The 19504-nt window shown below is 41.8% G+C and overlaps 1 protein-coding gene across 17 annotated transcripts in view; it reads right to left on the bottom strand.

Annotated features, from left to right (window-relative positions):
• The window catches only part of TMEM229B (transmembrane protein 229B), a 79587-nt gene that overhangs the window by 41338 nt on the left and 18745 nt on the right, over window positions 1-19504 (bottom strand). For 3 of the 17 annotated variants that reach the window (XM_061611088.1, XM_061611098.1, XM_061611104.1), the window contains exon 2: window positions 12514-12653. The exons of the other annotated variants lie outside the window; for them this stretch is intronic. The gene's annotated coding sequence lies outside the window, so the exon portion shown is untranslated. The remainder of the gene's footprint in view (window positions 1-12513; window positions 12654-19504) is intronic. 17 annotated transcript variants of the gene reach the window in all.

Here is a 19504-nt window from a genome sequence, read left to right as displayed (position 1 = left end):
ATATTTACAAAGAAATTTAATAAAAAAGAGAGAAAATAAAAGTATTACATTGTATATAATTTCAAATATTTTGGATCACATGAAGAATGTGCTTTGTTACATCTGTATTCAATAAACATTGCCCAATTCTGTCTAAACATAGTTTCTGCCTTCCTTCTTTTACTCTTAAATAGCTATTCAAGCTATTAATGTCACTTGAAGCTGTTTTGCAACTGTTTTATACTTGATTTATGGTTATTGAATTTTAAATGGATTTATTTCTTGTTGTGAGCTGCCTTGGTTTCCAATCAGCAACCCTGCCTCACAGGGTTGTTGGAAAGACTCCATACACACACACGCTGGAGATGTAAAAATACATACACCCCATATAATAGTTTATTGTCAAACTCAGTTGGGCATTGCAGAATGTATTTTTTAAAAAATAAAAAATAAAAACATAAACGTGATAATAGGATTAAAGCTTCATATTGAAGTATGCCAATATGCCAACAAACATATGCATATAAGTATGCCAACAAATAAACTGCCCTCTTCAACAGCCCAAGAAAATGTAAAATAGTTTGACTCCTCATAATCAGAAAAGTATAACACGTAATGTCATCATAAGCTTCATGTACACTTCTTTTAAATTTCTGTTCAAACATTATTTGAAAGATAAAATGTATAATATACTATTTTTGCAAGTAATTTAAAAACCCCTGCTTGTACACTTTTATTATAATCATAACTGAAATTGTTTACAGTAAACAATGGCCTACCAAGATCTTGCTGTGATTTTTTGTTCTACATCTCCCGCACACATAGACTTTTACTACTGCTGAAAGCTATAAACTTACTCAAAGACAACCATTTTCTGAATTTTCAGTGGCTTCTAGCTATTGCCTGGTCAACAAACCCCTTGTCAGTCACAACCCTGACTACACTTATTGGCTACAAACCTGAAAGGGCGGGGTTAGAAAAGCCATCTACAAGCTCATTTAATGGAAGTTGTGGGGATGGCTGATGTTTTCGTGTACATCTTTTAAACCAGACCACCTAGGGACTTTTTTTAAAAAAAATGAAAGCTGACCGTCTGGAGATTGGGGTAACTCAGAGGACCCCAAAAATCAGGAGTCTCCAGACAAAAAACAGAGACATGGCAATCGTACCTCACAGAGCTATAATTTCCACCACCCTTAGCAACCTACAGTTCCTGGGATTCTTTGAAGGAGCCATATGCTTTAAGTGTTTTTTAAATGTATAGTGTGGATGTGACCAAACTCATTTCGCTATTGTGCTACCCCATTTCTATTATCCTCAATAATTATTAGCCCCTGCTTCTGGAACATTCTAGGGATTTAGATGATTTAGTGATCTTTCATACTGATCTTGAACGAAGGCTTCGGTACGGCCTGCCGCCTCCTATTCCAGCTGCGGCTCTTCAGGGCGCTTGGTTGCTGTTGCTGTTGCGGTGGCTGGTTGGCTGCGGGTGGCCCCGTCCGTTGTGGGTGTGGCTGTGTTTGCTGGTACGGCGGCTGTGTCGCTTGCTGCCTTTTTGCTGCGTGCCGCTGTTGCTGTGCCTGGCCCAGATGTTTCTGGCAGCTGGTGTTTTTGCGCCTTCGGGGCCGGCGCTTGGATTGTTCTGCTGCTGCCGCCGCGGCTGCTCGGTGGGGCGGATGTTTCCTCGCCGCTGTTGTTGCGGCCTATGCCCATCGCCGCGGCCCGTTGGGGCGTCTTTGTTATCGTTGCCGCTGATGCGGCTTGCGCCCATTGCTGTGGCCGTGCTGCTGCCGCCCTTGCTTGGCGGCTTAAGGACATCTTGCTTGGACAGGAGAGAGTGACTGGCAGCAGGAGTTAAAAAGAAGAAGTGCCAGCGAATGGAAGCGAGTTCCTCCAACGTCATCTGGATCAAGGAAGTCGGAGGCTTTTATTTTATTTTATTTTATTTATTTTTCATTTTTTTTCAATTTTGTTATTTTTATTATTATTATTATTATTATTTTATTTTTATTTTTATTTATTTATTTATTTATTTATTTTAATTCATTCTATATATTTTTATTTTTTATTTTTTATTTTATTTTATTATTATTTTTATCTTTATTTTCATTTCGATTTTTTTAATTTTAATTTTAAGCTAATTTTAGGGGTGGGGGGCCTGCCTGATCGGCAGACGGGGAGGGGGACATGTGTAAGCCGGAGGGGAATAATGTGGGGAGCCACGGTATCGTGAGGCTTGGCGGCAGACCGTGGATGGGCGGAGGTGGCAGGCCACGCCAGGTTAGGGGAAAAAGGGATAGATGTATTGTACCCATCCCTTGTTCCGGGCCTGCCCTAAACCAGAAGATAACTGGGGGATGTAAGACTCCATCCAATCTTCGACTGCTGTTGTATAACGCCAGGTCTGTAGTTCAGAAAACATCACTCATCCATGATCTTATTCTGGATGAGCATGCAGACCTGGCGTGCATTACAGAGACCTGGCTGGACGAGGCCTCGGCTCCTATACTTCAGGCCATGTGTCCAGCGGGTTTCCGATATGCACAGCAGCCGAGGATTGGTAGGCGGGGAGGGGGTGTGGCAGTTATTTATCGAGAGTCCTTGGTTTTCGCCAGACCTCCTCTCCACGTGACCAAGTTTGTTGACTGTATGTACTGGAGGTTGGGACCAAAGGGCAGTTTAGGAATTCTGCTGATGTACCGCCCACCCCGCTGCACGGCAGACTCCCTGGCCGAGGTGCTCGAGATGGTCGCGGCTGTACGGTTGTTTACCCCGAACTTATTGGTTTTGGGGGATTTCAACGTGCATGCCGAGGCCATTCTCACTGGAGCCCCTCGGGATTTCATTGAAACCATGACTTCATGGGAACTGCACCTAAGTAATATGGGTCCCACCCATGTAGCCGGCCATACCATTGACCTTGTATTTGTTGCGGGAGAGAAGGAAAGTGATCTGAAGATGGGGACTGTTTCTTCTAGCCCTGTGTCATGGTCAGATCACTACCTGGTGAAATTGGATCTCTCTGTGCCACACACCCTCCGCAGGGGACAAGGACCTATTAGGATGGTCCGCCCCAGACGCATGATGGAGCCTATTGGATTCCTAAATGCGCTGGGTGATCTGGAGCTAACTGAAGGCCACCCGGTCGAAGCCCTGGTGATGGAGTGGAATAGGGAGATCACTAGGGCAATAGACCGGGTGGCACCGAAACGTCCTCTTCTCCTGAATAGAACTCAGACTGCACCCTGGTATACACCACGGTTACGCAGTCTGAGGCAGGAAGTGAGACGACTAGAGCGCCGATGGCGGAAATCGTGCACTGAAGGTGATCGGACACTGGTTAGAGCGGCAATAGCAGCCTACCAGCGGGCAACAAAGGCAGCAAAGAGGCAATTCTTTGCTGCCTCTATTGCGTCGGCAGAGTGCTGTCCCAGGAGGTTGTTCCAAGTGGTCCGAAGCCTGGTCGGTCCAGTAGCACAGGAACCTATGGAACAATCAAAAGCCTCCTGTGACACATTTGTTAAACACTTTGCCGATAAAATCGAGCACCTAAAGGACAAGATTCCGTACGTCGTGGTTACAAGTAGAGGTCCAGAGGCAGCCAGTTGCAATCCGGTCTGCTGGGATCGGTTTCAGCCTCTTCTCTCTGATGAGGTGGACAAGGTGCTCTCTACTGTAAAACCAACCACTTGCTTACTTGATCCTTGCCCTTCATGGCTCGTTATGAGCTGTAAAGAGAGATTGGGCAATGGGATCAAGGCAATGGTAAATGCATCCTTGGAGGAGGGTGTAATGCCATTGCCCTCAAGGAGGCAGTGATAAGACCTATTCTGAAAAAGCCCTCCTTGGATCCCCAAGATTTAAACAACTTTTGCCAAGTCTCCAATTTACCGTTCTTGGGCAAGGTAATTGAGCGTGTGGTGGCAAAGCAGCTACAGACACACTTGGAGGAAGCAGATTATTTAGATCCTTTCCAGTCGGGCTTCAGGACTGGACACGGAACTGAAACAGCCTTGGTCGCTCTGGTGGATGATATGAGGAGAGCGTTGGATAGGGGAAAACATACCTTCCTCGTCCTCCTGGACCTCTCAGCGGCTTTCGATACTGTCAACCACGGTATCCTGTTGAGTCGCCTGGAGGGACTGGGAATTGGAGGCACTGTTTTACAGTGGTTCCGTTCCTATCTCTCCGGTAGATATCGACGGGTAGTGTTGGGGGATGAGGTTTCAGACCCTTGGCCCCTCAACTGTGGTGTGCCACAGGGTTCTATCCTCTCTCCCATGCTATTTAACATTTATATGAAACCGCTGGGAGCCATCATCAGGAGTTTTGGGCTGCAGTGTCACCAATATGCGGATGACACGCAGCTCTATCTCTCATTTAAATCTTCACCAGAGTTGGCTGTGGATACCTTGCCCAAGTGCCTGGAGTCCGTAAGTGGATGGATGGGAGAGAACAGGCTGAAGCTGAACCCCGATAAGACTGAGGTATTACTAGTGGGGGACAAGGGAAGGTTGGGTGATTTTGACCTGATACTTAATGGGGTGAGTTTGCCCCTGAAGGACCAGGTCCGCAGTCTCGGGGTCATTTTGGACTCCCAGCTGTCTATGGAGGCTCAGGTTTCTGCAGTGAGCCGGGCAGCTTGGTACCAACTTCATCTAGTACAGAGGCTGCGACCCTATCTTCCCATACATCTGCTCCCACGAGTGATACATGCCCTGATCTCCTCTCGATTAGACTACTGTAATGCGCTCTTCTAATTACCCTTGAAGACGGTCCGGAAACTCCAGCTGGTACAAAACGCGGCGGCACACTTAATAAAGCAGACCTGCCGCCGCGATCACATCACCCCAGTGTTGATTGAATTACACTGGTTGCCAGTTGTATACTGGGCCCAATTCAAGGTGTTGGTTTTAACCTTTAAAACTTTATACTGTTCCGGCCCAGTTTACCTGAAGGAGCGCCTCCAGTATCACCAAATATGCCGCCAAACAAGATCAGCCTCACAGGACCTTCTCTCGGTCCCACCGACTAAGACATCTAGGTTGGTGCGGACCAGGGAGAGGGCTTTTTCGATCGTGGCCCCCACCCTCTGGAACTTACTTCCCTTTGACCTTCGGCATGCCCCCTCCCTACTGACTTTTCGCCGAGCCTTGAAGACCTGGCTCTTCAGGCAGGCCTATGGGATCTCTGGGGGGTTAGGTTTTACATTGTATTAATGTAAGATGGTCTTCAGATGAGATGTTATGATATTAATAATGTGATGATTATGTATATGAGTAGATTGTATTTTATATTGTATTTTATATTGTAAGTCGCCCAGAGTGTCCATTCAGTCGGACAGATGGGCGTCTGCTAAATAAAATTTTATTATTATTATTATTATTAATTTCACAGCAAATAAATCTATGGTGCCAAAGGCACATAGACTGTCTGTTCAAAGGTTTTAGAATATGCCCCAGTATTGTATAAAAAGCTCTTAGCCGCTAACCAATGTTTTCATTGTTATAGCAACCAATTAGTATCACTTACACAATGGGAAATGGATTTAAAAGTACCTTTTTATTGGTGACAACATGCCTCAATTTAGATCTATCCATCCTGCTCAAAACTCTAAAAATAAAAAGATGTAAGATTAAAAGAAACTAGCAGGAACAGAACATTTCTATACTAGCAGGAATGTAACATTTCCATGCTGCAAGTATATCTGTAATAAAAAAACATGTTTGAGGCTTACACACAATATTTGAAGCAACAGACGTGTGTGTGTGTATAGATAGATAAGCAATATAAACTATACTATATGTACATGTGATCACTTTATATTAAGATGGCTACGAGAGGCAGAAACAAGGGTATGAGACATCTGTACTTGTGTGAGTTCGATAGATACACACACACACACACACAGAACCATCTGCAGCTGGTGCAGCTCAAATATTATCCCAAAAATCCATGTGAATTTTCAGTTAAAGATCACAAAGCAGGGAATGACCATCTATGGAAGAATGAAACCCTTCTCCATTTCTCTCAATGCACTTTGCCCAGGTGATAACCAACAAGTATAAAATCAGGCACAAGCACACCTATGTCCAACTTTGGATTTCCAGACTGCTTTTCAGTTTTGATATATTTGAATATTTTTACACTGAAAGGGTTGCACATTTGCTACTTGCAAAATGGAACAGTCAAATGTAAGAAGGCTTCCACAGCAACACTGCAATGGACTCCACCTATAAACATCACCAAATCCTGCTCAATTGAACCATCTTAAAGTAAGCAGTGAATCCTCGCCCTGGGATCCTTACTGTTCTTCTATCTGCACAGCCGACTCACCCAAAGCAACACTGCTTATTCACAGTATTTTTTATGCATACTTCAGCCTCTGTATACCAGAGTCTAGCAGGTGTAGAGAGGTCTTCAATTATATATCAAGGCCACAGATTAGAGCTGTATAACTGGGCATCATCGTAACTCCTCCATTTAAAGAGTCTGGAAACATCCACCAGCTTCTACACTGTGGTATTTCAGAGGGAACATTACCAAAAGAACCCTGTTGTACCAATCTATTTATATCAAAACCTTTCATAATTCATAATTATTATACACATGTTCTTTTCATCCATCTCTGTATAATTCCCCTTCATGCATTACATGTATGAAGAGGATCCATGCAATGACCAGGGGGTGCACACTGTTTGCCTCATCCTCGGAGTTGCATGACCAGGCTAGTCTTGCTCCCCATCACCTGAAGAAGAGCCTACATGTGAATATGTGCTCATGCATGGCAGCTCCTCTTCTGATGTAAGTGCTCAATGTGCAGACATCACTGAATGGTAATCGCGTGGACCCTTCACACAGCATCTTAGTATTTTTAGTATTTCAGCTTTTTAATATTTAATATGCATTTGTATGTGTATAAATATGTTTTTAATCTTTTTGATATTATTAATGTATGTTTAAATTGCTTGATATGTGGTTTTAATTGTATATCAGATGTTTTACTTGTTGTGAACCGCCCAGAGAGCTTCGGCTATGGGGCGGTATATAAATTGAATAAATAAATAAATAAATAAATAAAAAATGGTAATGGTAACATTCCATCCTGCTTTCCAACATTCTCGTCTGGTTCAGATGTAATGCTAAACTATGGTTAAGCTAAAGCATGGTTTAGCATTACGGGAACAAGCCCACATGAATGTTGGGGTTGCCTGCTCCCTTCTCCTCTTCGTCCTCTGTGTTCGCACACACACAGGATTTTGAAAGCTTCCACTTTAGAACCACAGTTCCCCATGACATCTTGGAGAACTGTAGCTTTTTCCCATTATGGGAATTAATTAAAAAAACTCAGGAGCCAACAACTGGTTGAAATCCTGGCTTGTTTTAACTACTCGTAATCAGGAGTGTAGTCATCCATAAACCCCTTACTTTTTTGGAGCAGGGAGCATCCCAGCAGGGTCCCTACGTATGAGCCAATCAGCATGAAAGGGGAGCACATTAGCAACTAAGAAGAGTCTTCTCACTTGACTAGCAACACACGTCCTTGACTTTTAACATCTTGTTTTTTCATGCACCTACTGAAGACCATCCTCTTTCAACAAGCCTTTTAAGTAGAGACCTTAACTCAGTCTGCATCTGTGTTGGAAATGCTTTTTAATATATTTTTAAACATTATTTTTTAATGTTTTTAAGTCTTTTAAAAAATATTTTAAAGATGTTTTGTTTTAATATGTTTTTAATGGTTGCTGTATTTTAATATATTTTAAGCCTGTTTTTATGATGTTTTAAAGTGTTTTTAGTGCTTTTGTTTGCCACCCTGGGCTCCTACTGGGAGAAAGGGCAGGATATAAATAAATAAATAAATAATTTAAAATGCTGGTTTTAAAATTTAAGGCCCCTAATGGCTCGGGTAAAATTTGAGAGATTTTACACAGAAGTACAGTGTGGTGTAGTGGTTAAGGTGTTGGGCTATGACCTGGGAGACCAGGGTTCAAATCCCCTCATAGCCATGAAGCTCACTGGATGACCTTGAGCCAGTCACTGCCTCTCAGCCTCATGAAAACCCTATTCATAGGGTCGCCATATGTCGGAATTGACTTGAAGGCAGTACATTTATATTTTTACAGGAAGAAATTGATCACATACCAAAACAAGATGTGCTGATAATCATGGGGGACTGGAATGCAAAAGTAGGGAACAGAGAAGAACTAGGAATTGTGGGAAAATTGGGCTTAGGAGATAGAAATAACGCAGGAGAAAGGCTTATTGAATTCTGTGAAGCCAATAATTTGTTTCTTGTGAACACATTTTTTGAACAACCGAAAAGATGACTGTACACGCGGACATCACCAAATGGTCAATATAGGAATCAAATTGGTTATATAACTGGAAGCAAAAGATAGAGAAGTTCCATACGTTCTGCGAAAATAAGACCAGAGAAGGCTTCAGCACAGATCATGAACTGGTCATATCGAAAATCAGAATAAAGCTAAAGAAGAGGAACAAAGCAATCATAATGCCAAAATACAATTTAAATAACATCCCAGAAGAATATAAAGATCAAATAAGGAACAGATTTGAAGCTTTAAACTTAGTTGATAGAGAACCAGAAGAACTATGAAGTCAGAGACATTATCAGGCAAAAAGGCAATACCTCTAGCTAAAAAGAGAGAAAGACCTCAATGGATGACTGAAGAAACTCTTGAAATGGTTAAAGAGAGAAGGAAAGCAAAAACAAAAGGAGACAAAACACGGTTAGAACCCTAAATGCAACAAAATACAGCGACTAGTATGTAGGGACAAGGAGAGCTATTACAATAGTTATTGTATAGAAATGGAAGAGGACAACAAAAAGCCCTATTCCAAAAGATTAGAGAAATTAAAGGGAAATTTAAATGAAGATTAGGGGTGTTGAATAATCAATAGGGGAACACACTGAATGACCGAGATGAAATAAAAGGAAGATGGAAGCAATACACTGAAGAACTCTATAAAAGAGATGCAAGGATGACAGATTCATTCACAGAGGAACCATATGATGAAGAACCAGAAATTTTAGAATGTGAGGTGAAAGCTGCTCTTACAATAATGGAAGAAACAAATCACCAGAAATAGATGGCATACCAATGGAGTTGCTGCAAGCTACTGAGACTGAATCTGTCCAAATATTGACAAAATTTGTCAACAAATATGGAAAACTAAACAATGGCCCACAGACTGGAAGCGTTCAATATGCATTCCAATTCCAAAGAAAGGGGATTCCAGGGAATGCAGTAATGATCGAACTATTGCCTTAATATCCCATGCAAGTAAAGTAATGCTCAAGATTCTACAACAAAGACTTTTACCATATATGGAGCGAGAAATGCCAGATGTCCAAGCTGGATTTAGAAAGAGAAGAGGCACCAGAGATCATACCGCAAACATACGTTGGATAATGGAACGGACCAAGGAATTTCAGAAGAAAATCACTCTGTGCTTTATAGATTACAGCAGAGCCTTTGACGGTGTAGATCATGAAAAACTATGGAATGCTTTAAAAGAAATGGGGGTGCCACAGCATTTGATTGTCTTGATGCACAACCTATACTCTGGACAAGAGGCTACTGTAAGGACAGAATATGGAGAAACCAATTGGTTCCCGATCGGAAAGGGTGTGAGACAGGGGTGTATTTTATCACCCTATTTGTTTAATCTATACGCAGAACATATTATACGGAAAGCAGGATTGGACCAAGATGAAGGAGGTGTGAAAACTGGAGGGAGAAATATCAATATGCAGACGATACCATACTACTGGAAGAAACCAGGAATGATTTGAAATGAATGCTGATGAAAGTTAAAAAGGAAAGCACAAAGCAGGACTACAGCTGAACATCAAGAAGACTAAAGTAATGACAACAGAAAAATTATGTAACTTTAGAGTTGACAACGAGGACATTGAACTTGTCAAGGATTGTCAATACCAATTGACCATGTCAATATCATTAACCAAAATGGAGTCAATAGTCAAGAAATCAGAAGGCTAGGACTGGGGAGGGCAGCTGTGAGAGAACTAGAAAAGGTCCTCATATGCAAAGATGTATCACTGAACACTAAAGTCAGGATCATTCAGACCATGGTATTCCTGATCTCTATGGATGGATGTGAAAGTTGGACAGTGAAAAAAGCAGATAAGAGAAAAATCAACTCATTTGAAACGTGGTGTTGGAGGAGAGCTTTGCGCATACCATGGACTGCAAAAAAGACAAACAATTGGGTGTTAGAACAAATTAAACCAGAACTGTCACTAGAAGCTAAAATGATGAAACTGAGGTTATCATACTTTGGACACATCATGAGAAGACATGATTCACTAGAAAAGACAATAATGCTGGGAAAAACAGAAAGGAGTAGAAAAAGAGGAAGGCCAAACAAGAGATGGATTGATTCCATAAAGGAAGCCAGAGACCTGAACTTACAAGTTCTGAACAGGTGGTACATGACAGATGCTATTGGAGGTTGCTGATTCAAGTTGTAATCGACTTGAAGGCACATAACAACAACAATGGCTTGGGACCAGGTTATCTGAAAGATCAGCTTCTTCCACATATGGCTATCTGGATCTTCTCTTCAGAGTCTCTGCTCTGTGCCCCAAGTGAAATGGGGTAGTAAGGCCTTCTCAGTGGTAGCACCCTGGCTATGGAATAACCTCCCCAGAGAGGATTTCCTGGTCCCTTCTCTATGATCTTTTCAGTGCTAGGTGAAGACCTTTCTATTCATCCAGGTCTTTTAAAGATGTTTTAATCTGGGCTTGCAAATTATTTTATTTTTCTATTGCAAGAAGTGAACTTTTAAAGGCTGTATTTTAATTATATTTTAATATTGTTTGTTATTCTTTGGGTGATATCCAACTAAATCACACACTATGTACACTCACTGAAACCAGTTATTTATTTATTTCCAGTGAACTGTGAGAATTGTAGTTCTGTGTGAGGAATAGGGGCTACCTGATAACTCTCAGCACCTTCATAAAAGACAGTTCTCAAGATTCTTTGGGGAAAGCCATGATTGTTTAAAGTAGTATAATACTGCTTGAAATGTATAGTCCTGACCTGGGGCTATGACCTGGCATAAGATAGCTTCCTATGGAAAGTGACTGGGGTGAGTAGGGGAGGTGATCTGTGCTGTCCTGAGTGAGCTCCTTGAAGTAATGCTATATTTTCTGGGGAAGGGCTTCATCTGTTTATATTTCTTGTACAATGTGATCCTTCTCAGTTGAGACACCTCACTTGTGGAACTCTTTTCCAAGACAGGCTTAGCTGACACCATCTTTATACTCTATTCAGCACGAAGTGAATATGTTTTATTTGCTCAGATCATTTTAGTGCTTTTAAAAAAATGCTGTACTTTTAAATGCTGCTGCAATTTGTTCCTTTATGTATTTACTGTATTTTATCTCTATGGTCCTAATGCTATTCTCAGAAGCAAATGTCTTAATAAATCAATATACATAAATAAATAAAAGTTGTACTGTAGTCCCTGCTTCTGCTATAACATAGGACCTTATATTCTACCTATAGCTCACAGTTTTTACCACAATCTACTTGTCCAACTTCATACATTATAGCAAAAGTATGACACCCGTACAATTCTAAGCTATAGCCCGCCCGCCCCACAAAACCCTTGGGTGATATCCAACATTAGTCATACACAAAGTAGACCCACTGAAATCAATTAACTTAAGTAATTTAAGTACATTGATTTAATAGATTTACTCCAAGTATGACTTAGTTGGATATCACCAGGCTCTGGAAAGGAGACACTCTGACTGGAACTACCTTGAGATGGAGTGGCAATAGCCCATTGTTAAGAAACCTGACTCACACTGGAGTTTAAACACTTGCTTTAAATAGCTAGGCAGTCCGCTCTCCTTCACAGGACACACCCGTTGGACCAATGGTAGTTTGAGCAGCAAAATGTGAAAGCTGTTGTTGATTCTACTGGCAATAGCCCATCATCAGTGCAAACACGGAAGATAAAGGGCTGCCCTATCAATCAATACCAGGCAATGAGCAAACAAAGAAGGGGAACTTTGGCAGCCCACATGCCTGCCCCCATTTCAGAGGTGCTGGATAGACAGCGTGGAAGAATGAAGTTCTATTTCCTCCTCAGTCAGACTTACCCCTCCCATCACAGCTGCCCTGCCAATGCACCTCTTGCATGACCTAAAGAGACCTCCACAGAGGCTGGGAGAGAAATTCCTTCTCCAAAGCCTTAGCTGCCAACTAGGACAGCTAGTAAGTGACTCCACATAATGAATTTACTTCACTGAACAGCTATTAAAACAGCTTTGCTTCTTAAGATGGTGGCTCAGAGCGAGTCAAAGCCTTGTCTGTTTTTAGCAAGCTTTTGGCAGAGATAAACCTGACTTGTTTTCTTCTGTCTTTCTCCCCACCAGCAGAAGCAAGAAAAGCCACCTGGTGGCACATAAACAAAGCCCACCACATGCACTTCCTGGTAAAAGTAGCCAAACCACCTCTTTGCATTACTCACCTAAAGAAGGAATTCCAGGGGCCGCGTTCACTACAGACCTTCTTGGACTATCACGGTTTCAGTGAGGTGACAATCAAGGGTCTGGCCTTCACCCTGTCAGGCTAGTATCACAGTAGCAGTTGCTGCTGCAATCTTTTGAACTGGAGACAGAGAGAAGCAACAACCAGAGTCTATAAGGCTTCTATCCTTTGGAAGTCGATCTGTGTCTGCACCTCAGCAGCTAGAGCTCCAAAGCTGCCTAAATGGATGAGAATGCACATGAGGCATTTGGGGGCATGAATTATTCATTCCCTTGTTCAGATCATCTGCCAATAGATCTACATTCTTCTTCGAGGCCCTGCATGGTACTCCACTTTAGTTTTTAACGTAATGGAAGACATCTAGCTTTCCTTTGATAGTCCTTGAGGGCAAATGATAAGGGGCACTTGCTGTACTCATAGCAACAGGAGGAGGTGACAGACAGCCCAGTGTGACTTTCTTAACTGTGGTCACTCCTGCACCACCAACACATTGGGATATATTCTATCTCAGAATGGGAGCAGCATTCCTATTAACTTCTACCACCATTTGGTCTGTAATAAACCTTGGTCAAGTGCCAAGAGGCATCAGTGCAAGCCCTTTGTGAAGGGCAGCAAATTCATTTGGGAGTCCTCAGCAGAACCTTGCATTCCTACAGCTCAAGATCACTCCGTATCAGCTGTTCGCTTGCTAATTTTTTATTATTATTATATGCACTTCAAAATATGGAGGAACAGCTTCACAGAAACACAATGTAGAGAAACCTCTCCCTGATGCAGGAAGTCCAAAGCACTTGAGAAGCCAAAGAAGGGTTCTCAAGGTTTGTTTCTCTGGAAGTAACCCAACTGATGGTCAGAACAAAACTTACCACTCTTACCTAAACCAAGCAGTTCTGAAAAGGGAGGACGTGGGATGCAAGGGAACAGTTTCCAATAATCATGCCTTAGAACTTGGATAGTTAATCTGGGCAATCCTTACCGGGAGCAGGAGGGCCCACACACTCACATCTGTCTATCTCACACTGCATGGCTGCCTGCTCTGTGGCTCAAAGGAAAACCCACACCAAGGCATGAGAGCTGCTATAGATATTTTGGACTACAGTTCCCATCAGACTCACCCAGCACATCCTGTGGAATGTTAGTGTTTTATACATTGGTCTTGGCTGGGGAACATTTGCCCAAAAGATTTACTTATTATTGCATTTATATCTCTCCTTTCCTCAAAGAAACTCAAGATGGTGTACAAACATGGTTCTCCTCCTCCTGATTTTATCCTCACAACACCCCAGTGAGGTAGGTTAGGCTAAGACAGTGACTGGCCCAAAGTCACCCAGTGAGCTTCATGGCCAAACAGGGGATTTGAACCCTGGTCTCCCAGGTCCCAGTCCAACACTCTAACCACTACACCACACTACCTTTAATGAGGCAATAGCTAAGTTAGGCCTGTTTTGTGATGTATGAATATACCGTAAGCATTAGTTACCCAAGGGAAGATGCTAATTGGAAGAAAAAGGTGTGATTTTGCGCTTTGGAGAACTGTGTAATACCAGAACTCCAGAACCACAGGGTCAGAATCTTCTGGGAAGCAACTATTAAAAATAAGCCCTTCTGGAGAATGAGATATCACAGGGGATGAGATTTTGAATTGATGCAAGTTTTGTATTCGATGTAAAAATTCAGTTAAACAATTGCTATCATTTAGATCTCCCAGAATAAAAGACACAGGGTAATACCACTCACTAGGTTAACACTGGTAGGTCAAAGTATGTGTTTCAGTTTCTAAACTACTTATCCCAAGAGCTGAAAGGGGAATAACACTGTACTTACTCAAGAACCTAACAATATAAAATGACCATTAAAATGTAGAATACTCTTCATTAAACTCCTCTATAGATATTCCATTACAATTAATTTTGCATTACTATTCCCTCACCATGTAAAGCAGATGCTGGGGAAAGGTTGAAACGGTGTTTCAGCATTGAACAAAACTTTGAATTATGTTGTTAAACATGCATACTAAATTTAACTGCAACACCCTAAGAGAAACATTGGATCACAATGCATTTTATACCTTTCCTGGCCTCCATGAAAGTAGGTATGAAGGTAAGGCTGGGCTCAAACTTAAAATATTGTTGCGCGCCACCCCAATCTCCAAGCGGTGAGATTTATAGGGGTCCCTGCACTTGCCCAGGGTTTGGTTTCCTTGGAAAGAAGGTCAGTGGAGACTGTGGTGTCTTTATGAAATATGGTTTATTTATTTACACACATTCCAACTTGAGCTTAGGATGGAGGGGTTCAAGACATCAGCAGTCCAATATCCAGCTCTTCCATCAGGGTTACAGGAGGCACCCCAAAGCAATGGTGCAGAGCGCCAGTCTCTCTGCCTGCCTCCAGTTCCCAGCCTTTCTCAGACACAACTCAAAACACAAGCCTCTCCTTGGGCTCCAGGCCCAGGCCCCAGGCTCTCCGGAAGAGTTTCAGTGACAAAAGGATCTCCTTGGCCCATTCACCAGTTGATGAGCACCTGATAGACCCATTAACCCACCTGGCCACTCCATTAGATTAACAAAAGAAACTTATCTGACCAGCAGAGTGGGTTTCTCACACCCAGGCACAGGATACCAAATCAGAGGCTGGAAGGGGACTCAGAAATTATCCATCTCAACCCCAAACCCATAACACTACCCCCTTCCCTGCCAAACAAACAACAGAATAACAGCTTTTCCTACAAAGACATAACAAATACAGGTTAGTTAAGATAAAGGTTTGTCCTTTATCCATCTCAACCCCAAACCCATAACAATATGCACCTGCATTCTGAACCTGCACACCGCTTCAGCCTTTAAGGTAGATAGTTTATTCCAATATATATTGCTTTTTTTTTTACTCCTCTTCCTTTGAAAACAGGTTGAGCCGATATTCAAATATGAAGTGTGGACTTGTGTTCTGAATGGTGTACCAAATTTCTTAACTGTATTTTATGTATTTTTTATTTTAATGTTTTTTGTGTTTTTATTGTGTATGATTTTACTGTGAGCAGCCTTGAGTGCCCTATTTTAGGGTAGAAGGGCAGGATAGAAATATTTTAAATAAATAATTTTTCACCATTTCAAAGGAGACATTGTGCTACAAATAAACAAGCATACAAAGAAAGAAAGAAAGAAACACAGAATGCCACAGAAAGCCCTCCCTCACTTCACTCAGCCATTTAATAACTCTCTCCAGGTATTCTTTATTGTAGATATTAAAATCAGACCAAAGAAACTTCCAGATCACCCACAATTTGGGTTACAACTCCCATTGTCCTTGATCATTGGCCAAGCTGGCTGAGGCTGATGGGAATTGTAGTCCAAAAAGTCTGTAAGCCAGTGGGTTGAGGTAGGCCATTCTAAATCAAGTGAAGTTTCTAGCCTACTTTCAAAGCTTCATGTAAAGTGCATTACAGTAATCCAACCTGAAAAGTAGAAACATACAACAATCCTTCTTAAAACTATGAGAACATAGTCCCCAAATGTTTCACACAGAGCTGCCTGCCTCCAAATAGATGTCCAAGGAACAAGAGGAAAAGCTGACCAATAATCCATTTTGCAGCAAATCCAAATGCCTCTAGTTTACAGGTCCTTCACTTGCATTTCAAGTTTGCTTCACTATTACGATGTAAATTAGCAAAAACACAGGCTCTTTGAAGTCACTCCTGTGTGTAAAAACAAAGTATGAAGCTGTTGACTGCATTCATGTAACGAGAAAAGTGTGGGCAGGGTTCTTGTGCCATTTACTAATGAAAGCATATGCCTGTCTGAAAAACAACCAGAACTTTTGATTCTACAATCCTAGTAGGGACTCTTAAAACAAAATGCCATAAGAACAAACTGTTGAAAAACAGAAGGACTTTAGCACACCAAATGATGGAAGATACAGCTCCTATACATAGATGAAATCAAAATGTGGGATGTCTTATAAGTGATACAAGAGAACTTCTGGCAGCACTCATTCCTATGACCTCTTGAGGCAGGGTCACCAACTTGGCACCTATGGGTGCCATTGCATCACAAAGACCTTCATTTGTGCCCCCAAGGAGAGGCCCCAGACTCTGAACTTTGTGTTTTTTTTTTAAGTAAGCCTCTAGCCCTCCTAGAAAAAAAGTTATGAAGCAAATGAGCAGGTACCTTTCTAAGCGATTTCTGTGAAATAAGCCAGCCTAGCTGGTCCTGCCTGTAGGTATTTTTACCCAGTGAGTGAAGTCAGGGCTGTGACTGATAAGTGAGTTGCTTGGATACCAGGCAATAGGAATCCCTGGGGTCCCAAAGAACTTCTACTTTCCCCCATCCCTTTAGTGCACTTTTCTTGCTTCTGTCCTTGGAATCGCCGTAGTTTGCCCTTCCTTTTTTCTACCAATCAGGATGCATCTTTCCTATGGTGGGTTCGTCTGAGATCAGGTGCTTCCTAGCAGGCATTTACCCTTGCACAATAAGTGTGGGTTAAAGAATCCCCTCCCCAAACAGCAAACACAAAATCTGAAAACTTTGCAAAGAGGCTTAGGTATGTCTTCTACTATGCAGGAGCTGTTGTCCAAGCACTCATTAAGAATTCACTGTATATTTAATTTACAGTACAATGCTATACATGTCTACTTCAGAGGTAAGTCTATTTGTGTTTAATAGGGCATAGTCTCAGGTAAGTGAGTACAGGATAGCAGTCTAGGCTTTGGTTTACGACTGGTATTGGAGAAAACAGGGTTGTTGTGCTGTTAACAGCTGTGTCTCCACAATCAGGACCAGCAGGACATAGCTGACTTCTCATGGTAAAGATGAGATTATGGGGTGGGGGGAACACAATGACTGTACTTTCTCTAATATTGTGTTACACCATGTCCCCTATGGCAGCCATTTTTTTACTGACACCCACAGCATTCTCTAAAATTTGAAATGTGCCCACTGGTCCAAAAAGGTTGGTGACGCCTGTCCTGGGAGATGCCACAGTGTAAACAGCACTATTTGCCTTAATTTCTTCTTTCAGAAAGTCTTATCAGACATTCTGACGATCGAAGGTTTGAACAGCTATAGCTCTTCACTGACTTTTTTCACAATTGACTTTTCTCCATGAAAATACATATTTACTCTTCGGGCCAGGTCATCTGTAGAATATGCCAGTTATACGCTACCTAAGAAAGAGCTAGGTTAAAGCACGTGGGCCCTTTATATGGATCCTGAACAATTATGGATACATAGCCAATAAGACCATAGCTCAATGGTAGAGCACATGCTTTGCATGCAAAAGGTTCCAGGTTCAATCCCTGGCACCTCTAGGTAGGGCTGGGAACGTTTCTTGTCTGATAACTGACTGGAATCAGTTCTCCAGGGTAAGAAAATACTCAGCTGGAGGCACCAATAGTCTGCCTTGGTATGAGGCTCCTTCCTATGTTCCTAATATTTAGCTTTTCGAAAAGAAAATGAGATATTTTGCAATGTCATTTTCCTGATGGATAATGACAATTTCGCTGGTATTTCACATTTTCTCTCTATCCATTCATCTTTTGGTCTAGCAGTAACATGTTGAGGTTAATTTTGGGTTACTAATACTGATAGAAGATCCTATAAAAATTGATCCTTTAAAATCTTTCAGTATTAGCATTGAAATGTATGGTTAGCATGCCTTCACAGGCACACTAAATGAGCAATGGGACACATTGGACTCCAATTAGCAAGAAAAAGAACCGTTTTCATAAAACCCTACCTACATCAGCTCCATCAAGGTTTACAGGAGAAATATAATTCATCAGTAGAACCCCTTGAACCAATAGGGATTATGGTCAGGGCACAGTTGCTTAGCAACCTAGGAGATTAACATGTTCCAACTGCTACATACTCTGTGGAGAACAGTAGGTTATTTACTAGGAAAGTTCAACTCTATTCCTAGTTCTTCCACTCTTTTACCATTTTATTCTGGAACAAGTAACTTATACTCCAATCCAATTAGGCAGGTTTACTCAGAGGTAAGTCCCTCTGTGTTCAATGTTTTTTCCAAGGTAAGTAATTGCAGCCTTACAGCACAATCCTAACCACCCCTAGGTAAGCGAATAGGATTTCAGCCTCAATTACTTCCATTCTACCAGCTAAGTCACTTGTAAAATGCGCTGAAAGTTTTAATTATATATTTGGAAAAACAATTATTGCTCTGCTGTGGACATTTGGCAATGAGTTACTGTAAACATTTAATGGTGAACACATTTCACAGCAGGGCAGGCTAGTAGATTCAGACATCCTTTTTTCCCATGAATAGTTCCATGAATGTTTCACTTTCCAGTACCAGATTGAAAATGTACACCCTCACACAACAGTCATTTTCAGAGGCATCTCAACCTAAATTTGAGATTTTGACAGAGTAAAAGAACACAGTAATCTTGTTTAAATGAAACCCAAAACCAAAATTTAAACCCTATATGGAAACCAACTTGCCCAGGCTTACACACTCCTGTGCCCCCAATGCTCCTCTGGCATTGCAGCAAGGAAAGCAGAAGCATGCCTTCTGGTTTCAAATAAGCATGCTTTGTCAATGTGTCCAAACTGGGAACTGCAGTTAGGTTTAGCTATAATTCATCCCAGGGATGGGGAACCTGTGGTCCTCCAGACATTGTTGGACTACAACTCTTACCAGCCCTAGCCAGCATGGCCCATGATTGGGGATGATGGGAGTTACAGCTCAGCAACAACTAGAGAATTTACAATACCTAGTTCATTAAAAAAACAGGACTGTAAAAGCATAGCTTTAAGTTGACATGATAGGTAGAATAAAACTAGCTTGTTTATCCTGGTTTGGACATAATGACAAACCCACAAAAAGTTGAAAATGGAAGTGGATATTCCTGTTCTCCTTGCAGCCACAACGGAGGGGGAGTGCACAAGCCCCAAACTCTCCTAGGTCTCTTCCTATAGTGCTAGATAATGGTATAGGATTACATCTGAAGGAGGTCACTT

The sequence above is a fragment of the Rhineura floridana genome, chromosome 2 (assembly GCF_030035675.1).
Source record: "Rhineura floridana isolate rRhiFlo1 chromosome 2, rRhiFlo1.hap2, whole genome shotgun sequence".
NCBI classification, from domain to species: Eukaryota; Metazoa; Chordata; class Lepidosauria; order Squamata; family Rhineuridae; genus Rhineura; species Rhineura floridana.
The sequence above is the reverse complement of the archived record's forward strand: the minus strand, read 5'-3'. Positions and strand labels throughout refer to the sequence as shown.